Genomic DNA, 9,175 nt, shown 5'->3' on the forward strand with positions numbered 1-9,175 from the left:
AAATTTCGCTCAGGTCTCTCCATCATGAAACCGTCTTGTCGTCGTGTATTACACTTGGGATTCAGCATAAATCCTCGGAACAACTGGTTTTTGACAAGTCAATTTTTCAAATTGATCGTAACGCCAATCCATTTATAATCTCTCAGGGCTGAGGATGTCGATTTCATTGAAGGGTAAGGGAAACGGAGAAGGCGGAGGCGGCCCTTTGAGTGTTCTCATTGATTTCGTTTGCTTCGTTCAAAATTGAGTCAGAACATCAGAATATCATCAAAAGTTGGCCTAGGAAGGGAATAGATCGCTCGTTTGAATGTGTTTTCGAGCGAATCTGAAATGATTTTCATCTTAGACAGAGTCCACAACACTACCCGGGAATTGATAGTTCTTCAAGCAAAACGCGTTGATTGTCATTTCTGATGTTTAAAGCCAGTTTCTCGGAATATTTTGGCAATCGCACTGACACTCTTTTGAAGTCGAGCCGCGTCCAATTTTCAATTCAAGCGTGGGGGATAAAAGAGAGCTGCTCTTTGATCGAAGACCGATCGAGACCTGCCCAAAACAGATCAAAAATTATTCAACCTAGAGACCTGAAATGAAGGGGAACACATACAAACCATCAGAGCCTGTAGGTCACTCCACTTCTCAGGCATGCTTTGAGATGTTGATGCCATTTTGCCGTCACCACGCCAACCAAGGCCAATTTAAAAATTCAGCCCAGAAGACCTAGTGTACACTCTACACAGTGTATGCGGTAATTAAACGGGAGCCGCAAGCCATGAGCTCAAAAACAGCGGTACTACATTGTAGTATGTATACTACAAACGCTCTGCCCCAAAACCTGTTGGATGCGAAATTCGTAACTGTAAATTAACACCTAAACATAACTACATACCTCTGGTTCGAGAAGTCTCTCGGCCATAATGGGCATTGAGCGGGCTTTGGGCTGCTATCCTCACTACCACCCATGAATTTGATCCAGTGTCTCAAATTGGAATTGGAGAATGTGTCCAGCCATTGTCGTCGGTCGAGTTTGGTTATCGCCAGGCTTCGTAATGGACTTTATGGTCATAAATATAACGGACTTCGTTCCGATAGCCTTTTGGAATGTTTTCGAACCAAATATCGGGAACTTCGAGAAAGTATTATCAATAGTATCTGTGGCTCAAGTTGCTTGTGTGGAGTGGACTCATGATAGTGGTTTTGGCCGTGAGGTACAGTAATTATCGTTGACTGCTGAGAGACCCCAAAATTTGGCAACCGATAAGAAGTCCAGAGCTGAGTTGGCTAAAAGGAGCGAGTTGCCCGTATGTGTTTTTAATACTTCAAAGCACTCCTAGGTTACGTCGAGGATTCATTGACGGAATCTGCCAAAGAAGTTGTCGGCTTATTAAAAATCGAAACTCTTCGGTTTTTTGGGGGGGAAGTCTCAAGAACGGATTGGTTTGGCATTCCTGAAAGCTGAATGAACTTGCCCAATGAGCACAATCAGAGCAAAGACAGTGATAGAAAGCTCTTTAGCCATTGTGGCTGAAGTTTTTAAATAAGTAGTCAGATACCTCCGTGTAGTTGGATACGTATGTGTGATCAGTAGTAAGCAATCATTGGAGCAGGTCGCTCGAAATTGCAATTGGTTCCCGCCAAAGTAGATCGACAGCGTGAACCGTTTCCGGGGCTAATGGCACAGTTTTAGTGGTATTGAAAATCAGCGGGACGAACAAGTCTCGGTGGCTGTTTCATCAGGAACCAATGAGCAATTTTAAGATCAATCAGAAATCACGCTGCGAAATGGTAACGCTAGTATTGATAAGATCCTCATAAATTGTGCTTTGCGTCCAAAACGAGATGAAACAAGAAAATAAGAGCGCCTCTCACAGATCTTGTCGATTGTAGACCTTGGAAGTGAGCCCACTGCTCATTCCATGAATCATCTGCAAGACGAGTACATAACTACATCCCCGGGTTCAGTCTCGGAAACACCTCGAATCTAAGGAGGAAAAAAAGCTCCTCAGAGCATTGTGACCTCACTCACTCGCCAACACATTCAAGCCAACGAGGTGGTGCTCATTTTACAAGAATTTCTTAAAGTGGGCCATAAAATTTGATCCTTGTCTTGCCAAGATTCTTCTTGACCACCTTCTGCACCAAGCAACTACCCAACCAACCTACCTACATAGGAGCACAGGAGAGTCTTCACACAATCCCCGAAGAGTATTCTCCAAGCAAAAAATAACCCTCAGAAGAGGGGCTAGAGGCGTCAAGTAATTTCTTGTTACGTCTTTGAAATGAGTTATTGATAATATTTTAGTTCAACGACGAGCGAGTACAAAAAGTGAGGTGTCATTATGAATTCGGTAAAAATGCTTGATTGAATATCGATCCGACCAATGCTTTTCCACTCCTTCGAATCCATCGTTTTAATGAAGAGTTTTAGCACAGGTGATACCCTGACAAAAAAAATTTAAATGAACATGAGGAAGTGTCGTTTTATTGAAAGTCTTGCATTTTTACATTAACATCTCTCCGAGCCAAAAGTTAAAACACCGACTGTCAAATCGGAATAACATCCTCTCTTAGTTCCTCTAGACATCTCTTTGAATTTAACCAGAAGTTCGCTTGGCTAGCCACTCCGTTGATTCGTAATAGAGTAAACTGCCCACAGACCTCTTATTAGCAAGAAGAAAATAACCCGGTCTTTTTACCTTTCCCTCATTACAAACACTTTAATGACGAGTGTCAGGAAAGCTTTGCTGCAGTTGGTGATGGGTCATTTTCTAGACTGGGCCAGGATTTGACATCATCACTCAAATCTCCGCTAATGACTTCTGGCATCCTTGCAGGACACCCTCAATTTCCACGTACTTCTCTGGCTATTCAACGGGGTGATGAATGAGGAATAAAACTGGCAATGCCGAGAGGACTCGAATGGGTATGTATCTCGCTTTGTTTTTTTGGCACGTCCATTCGAGAAAAAGCTTCTTGGATTCAATTGAGGTCCAGGGGCAAATTGGCTGCCAAGGTGGGGCTCAAAAATCGTAATTGCTCATGTCTAACCTCATCATTTTGATGGCTCGCTTGTCTTGCTCGAGAGTGGGATTATTGGCGGGTGTGTGAAGACCAAAGACACAAGATGAAAAACCGCAACGAATCTCGAAGCACTCCGGCAGTTGGTCTACTTCAGTGGATAATGGCAACCCTGGATGAACAAGAGATTGACTTGATTCAGTTCTGTCCAAAAATTCCAAGCTGTTAATCGAAGAGCGACAAGTTGCTAGGGAAAATTCCCACAGAAACAATCATTAAATCGAGGCAACATCAGTGTGATGGCTTGACAGTGGTGTGACATTCGATTTACTATGTTCAGCTTATTGCCTCACATGATAGCGACCAGCAACAATTGCAGCCTATACATGTAATTACACAATACATGCTATTGCATTTGGATTTGCAAAATCCCTTCAAAGTCCCCTTTTTATCGGTGGGATTGGCTGAATGAGTTAATTTAAGTTTCAAGGTTTGTTGAGAGAGCTGAACGCCATTGGCATTGGATCCTGGGAATTCATCGCAAGTCGGGCCAGTTTATGCACAAAGGCAGAGGGAAGGACGGATCCGTAATAAACCAATAATTTAACACGCTTCTTTGTGTCTGCTCTCTGCGACTTCGCTCTCAAAAGAAGCACTCGAACTTTATTACAATCCTCGACGTTGGGTTAAATTAGACCGGATACATTTGAACTGGGAAACGTGCAATAACATTTTCTGTATATGAGGACATTTTATTTTTTCCCCATCTTATGCGACAGTATTTGTCGCTCTTTCCTTGGCAGCTCTCTAGATATGTAATGTGTTATAAGTTCTCATTTTTAAGCGATCAACGTTTTAAAAGTAATAGCATTTTGTAAGATTCATGCATGGCTAACCTCTCCAAGCATTTAGGAACTGCTTATATTTGGTTCCGTTACTTCACTTTTCGATTCAATGTGGTTTTTGAGGGTTATGCCAGGAATGGAATACTTCGAAAACAAAAGAAGCGCTTGATTCAACAGTGTCTACACGTACCATAGGCCTTTTGTGCGGATATCGATAAGATATCCAACATTTGTCCTGAAGGACCAGCCAAAAGTCATTGGCTTTGTCCTGCTTGACCAATTTGATCACATTTCAAATTGCAATTGTCTCCGCTTACACGGCTTGTCAAGACTTAATCGAATTTAGATCGACTTCAGACAGATTTCCCAACTAGCCTGTTCACTTGACACTTGTCCTGAAATGGCACTGACAAAGACTTGGTGAATTCAGGACCCGATAACGCAAATTTGATGCGGTCTGAAGCAGTTGTTTCGTTCCTAAAATGAGCGCTGTTTATGTAAATTCAAGGAAGCAAAGCTTTGAACGGAGCGAGTGTTTCCTAATAGTAGTCCCCCAAGTATTCAAGGAGTCCATGACAAGAATGATCAATGACATTTGCCAATGAGAGGAATGAATCGTTTGTCCATTGTTTGGTTCTCGTTTTGGCCAGGCCTCATCTCCTGAGTTAATTGCTCTACATTTCACACATAATTTACCTTCTGGGTTACCTGGACCAAAGGAGGCCAAAATGATATTGCAAATCTTCTTCTTTTCATGGATTTCAAGGTAAAACTACCATTTCGCGCTTGATAGAGCAACAAAAACGATTTATATTTAACTAAAAATAATCGTCGGTTAAGTCAGAGACAACCAACCTCCTTTTGCATGCAATACGTTATTGCGATACACATGGAGCAATAGCACATGAATCAGCTCAAATTTGAATGCTCCCGAGATTTTTTTTGCACACTCCAGGTGTCAAACTAGGATTTAGTAACCTTCCAATAGCATCTGGAGAGCAGAACATCGTCAAAAATGAACTTGACATCCTTGTGCCAAATCGGCGATCCTTGAAACTAAACTGCCGGCTAATAAACCTTTTTTTTCAACCGGATTCAACGTACTCCATTGTTTCATTCCCTTAGTCATGAAATTACCATGAATACTAGAACGATAAGAGTGGTCACCAATGTTAATTTTATCTTGGCAGTCTCGTCAAACGTGAAGAGCAAAAGGGGAGAGAACCGGGAGAACCTGGAGAACCGAGAGAACCGAGAGAACCGAGAGAACCCCAAGAATGAAGGAGCAGGCGATGGAGTGGAGGTTCGGGAAAGGGGGACGACTAATTCGCTATTGTACAGCTGTCGCACGCAAGTCTCTCAAGAACTCTCATGCCAGACATCTTGGATGGAGGTACGCGTATTGTATTCTGGTGGATAATTTGTATGATCAAACAAGGTCTTTTGTTTTGACATGAAATATTGGGCTTTGATCCCGATTGCCTCGAAACACAATCTGGCCAGCCCCGAACGTGGTTCTCCGTCGATCTTGGACTGGCCAGAATCTGGTATCACAGGGCCATAATTGATAGTTTTGAAGGCTTGGACGAGCTCAGAATTCCGTGTGGTAGTGGTGGTAGTAGTGGTGGTAGTGATGGTTCACCTCAGACTGATGGCATCAGCTTCCTTCAAAGAAAGAAGAGATGCATTGATTGGTTGTCTTGTCTTCGTTTTGACAAGCGTTCGTAATCGACTCTTTTGAGACGAACGGACCTAGTCAAATATGTATCAAGAAAGGATTGCTTTGGGGCATTCTCGGTCATTTCCACAACTAAGTTTTCTCGAGGTGCCGTCAGGGATAGAATCGACTTTAGAATGTTCATCGCTGGGATTGGAGTCAAAGTCTGATCATCTATCTGACAGTTTTGGCTCCGTGAAATTGGTTATTTACTTGAGTAACCGCCTTCCATTGACTAAGGTGGCTTAATTATGGCAAATGAATTTCTATCTGCTTGTCATAGTGGAAAATTATCCATTCCGGATAATGAATATGATGGCTCTGGCCGGTATGACACAACATTAACCGCGAAATATTGTCGAAATTGTGGATCATCGGTCGTCAACCTCGCCAAGCAAACGATTCAATTGACCGTGCCAACTAAACTACTACAATTTATATATTTTCCCCGTTACGGCAATCGAGCAATAAATTCTACGTTTGAAGGGTGAATTTTCTCCCAACTCCCCTTTTATAGCGGACTCCCACTTTCCAATATGAAATACAGGCAATTCTGTTTGATCAATTCTTACTTACTCAAGAGATCACAATCAGTGCCAATATTGACGTGGTCATAAAGTTTAGAGAGTTTCTCGATTGACTGAAGCATCCATGCATGGACTGGGGTTGTTGTCACAAATGTGCTAAGCAATCCCATTTTGGTTCTTAAATCTGTAGCACAGTGAGTGCATCGCTCTTTTTCACTTCACAGAATGAATGATAGCAATGCTGATGTGGATCTTCTCGTGTCGGTTTCATCTTGAAGGATCTCAAAATTGTAGATTCAAAAGGTCTGACCTACTACTCTACTCAGATGTTAAGTTGGAGAGCTTGGGTTCAGGGAAAGAGACCAGCTAAGCCAAGAAGGTAATCAAAAACACTTCCTGGGTCGACTTAGTCAAACTCTGAAACTGTCAGTCTCAGAGGACTCAATCACTATTCCTCGAGGAAATTCTCTTTTGGTGGATCCATTGGCTGGAAACAAAAGGAGCCATTAGCTTCTGTGGTCGAGCTTACGATGCTATTCAGCCATCCGTTCTTCGATCATTGGTTTGCTCGTACGTTCGTTCTTTCGTTCCGTTTGGAGCCCTTTGCCGATATTATATTACCCTGAAAACCAACATCCATCCATTCTCAATGGATTCATTTCCAAGATCATGTGTGAAACGAGTCAAGGCGGAATGTGTCGGAAGATGGCATTGCGGGAAGCACCCGTTTCCATTTTATGTTGGGATTGAAAGGTATTTGTATGTCTTTAGTCGCTGGAAGGCTTGATTGGAAAACCAGTGAAAATGGTGATGGGAGGCGAGGAAAACCAATTTGTTAGTTTTTTTTTTTTTGCATGAGTTTGAACCATTATCATTCTCATTCTCAGCCTTTAAGCGAGAAGGAGGAGGAGGCGCGTCTCGCGACTTCGATGGATTTCCTCTAGAGGGTGAGATAATATCATCAATGCATTAACATGAAATCACTGGATCCATGGAGCAGTGGTATTTTATTACCGTCGCCGTCTCGTTTGGTGCCTCTAAAGTCAACTCATTTCCATCTCCGTTTTATGGGCTTTGCCAGAGCTTAGTTCGCCATGAATGATTCTTCAAAAAAGTGAAATAAAAATGCGCTACGATATTTCAAAACCAGGCTGAGAAATCGACCACCTCGTGGGACGGACATTACAACCACGTACTGTTTGTTGGAGCGTTATGCGCTATGGTTGATTAATTAAGCAGCAAATAAACCAGCCAAACGTGTTGGGAATGGTGGAAAGATTTCTGTTATGGTCATTTACTTATATTTATGAGTATTGAAAAATAAACTTATCAGACGCTAGTTTTTTTTTATCAATGTGTGATGTTAAACGAAGCTTAGATTTGCTTGAATTTTAACAAGAGAAAACATTCCCAAAAACCAAGTTAGCCCTCAGGTGAAAAACGAGCCTGAAATAAGGGGAATAAATTGGCAACCGATAATTTTAGGACATGTTATCATATTTATTGCTTAGTTAAGGAGCTTATGTAGGCGTTAAGTCGTAAGATACAAATCGTTAATTAATGAAGCATTTCTTTCATTAACGGTGAACGTTCCTTATCGTTTATTTACTGGATTAAATAATGTTTCGCTCTCTTATTGTTTACTCTAACTGTTTGCTTTTATTGTACTGTAGTCTGGTAATTGGCTTTAGATTGTGTCAAATAACGTTTGAAGAAAATGACGCTCAGTTTGTTGAGCTTGAAGCAGGTTTGCAATTCTAAAGCTCATTTGATCTTGTGTTATTTTGTAATAAGTGGACATTTAGAGGGCAGATACAGGGTGGACGGTGTCAACAACAATACCTTAATTTGCCTCAAAAGGACGTAGTCCTATAGCAATGATAATTTCATACAAAAAAGTATTTGCACTAACATCCAAAGAATAATTTAGAATTGGCCTTCATCTCCCACCATGACAGCCTCCATATTATGACAAACTCGATCGCGATTGTCATATTATACCCGCGCAGAAGTTAGGGCTTATGAGGCCTTCACGAAAAAGGTCTAGTTATAGGCTGAATATACCTAAAACCATTATCAATGCCAAGTGTAAATGATTAGGCCAAACATAAGATTTACAAAACTATCCTTTAAATGATGGCTTTCTTTTAATATCCCAGACATTCAGTGAATGTTGAACGATGATTTGGGAGCCCAACTTGGATATACGTAATTGCCAATATCAAGATTTAATCTGAATGGAAAAGATTTAAGTGCAAGGTTGGCATGTCGATATGAAACTTTTTTAAAGGAAAGTTAGCTGTGCATTAGATATAGTCCATGCTTAACGTCAAAACTTTTGCCAAGATTTGGTGTCCCAAAATACCGACCGAAATTGGACAAGGGGATCACCACATTTTGATTAACGGATTGAAGGAAAAAATAATAATTCAACATTTTGATTACCAACGCCCACCAGCGATTTTGCGCACAAGGACGATACCACATTTTTTGCCAATTTAGGACCAACTCATTGTTGTATCTTTGTCTAGTCACCAATAGTTTTCCTTTATGCTCACTCTACACCTTCACTCATTACTCTCAATAGTTGCATCTCTCTGTATATATACCTCCCTCTATCAACAATAAACATCTAGTCATTTACCACCACTCGGCCATGCAATACAGAGAGATGCAACTATTGAGAGTAATGAGTGAAGGTGTAGAGTGAGCATAAAGGAAAACTATTGGTGACTAGACAAAGATACAACATCTCCCTTCCCGGGGGAGGATTGGGGAGCCAGAACGGGAACAATTTACAATGATAGGTATGACTAGAAATGTTTGTATTGACTAGACATCCGGGGAAGTAAGATCTCCCGGGCAAAGTTCTGATGGGATTCGTCCGTGGGCACAATGGGCATCGGTCGCTTTCATCCACGGGCACAGTGGGCATCGGTCGCGTTCATCCACGGGCACAGTGGGCATCGGGCGCGTTCATCCACGGCATAGTGGGCATCGGGCGCGTTCATCCACGGGCACAGTGGGCATCGGTTCCTTTCATCCAGGGGCAGTGGGCATCGGTTCCT

The sequence above is a fragment of the Tigriopus californicus genome, chromosome 3 (genome assembly GCF_007210705.1).
Source record: "Tigriopus californicus strain San Diego chromosome 3, Tcal_SD_v2.1, whole genome shotgun sequence".
Taxonomy (NCBI): domain Eukaryota; kingdom Metazoa; phylum Arthropoda; class Copepoda; order Harpacticoida; family Harpacticidae; genus Tigriopus; species Tigriopus californicus.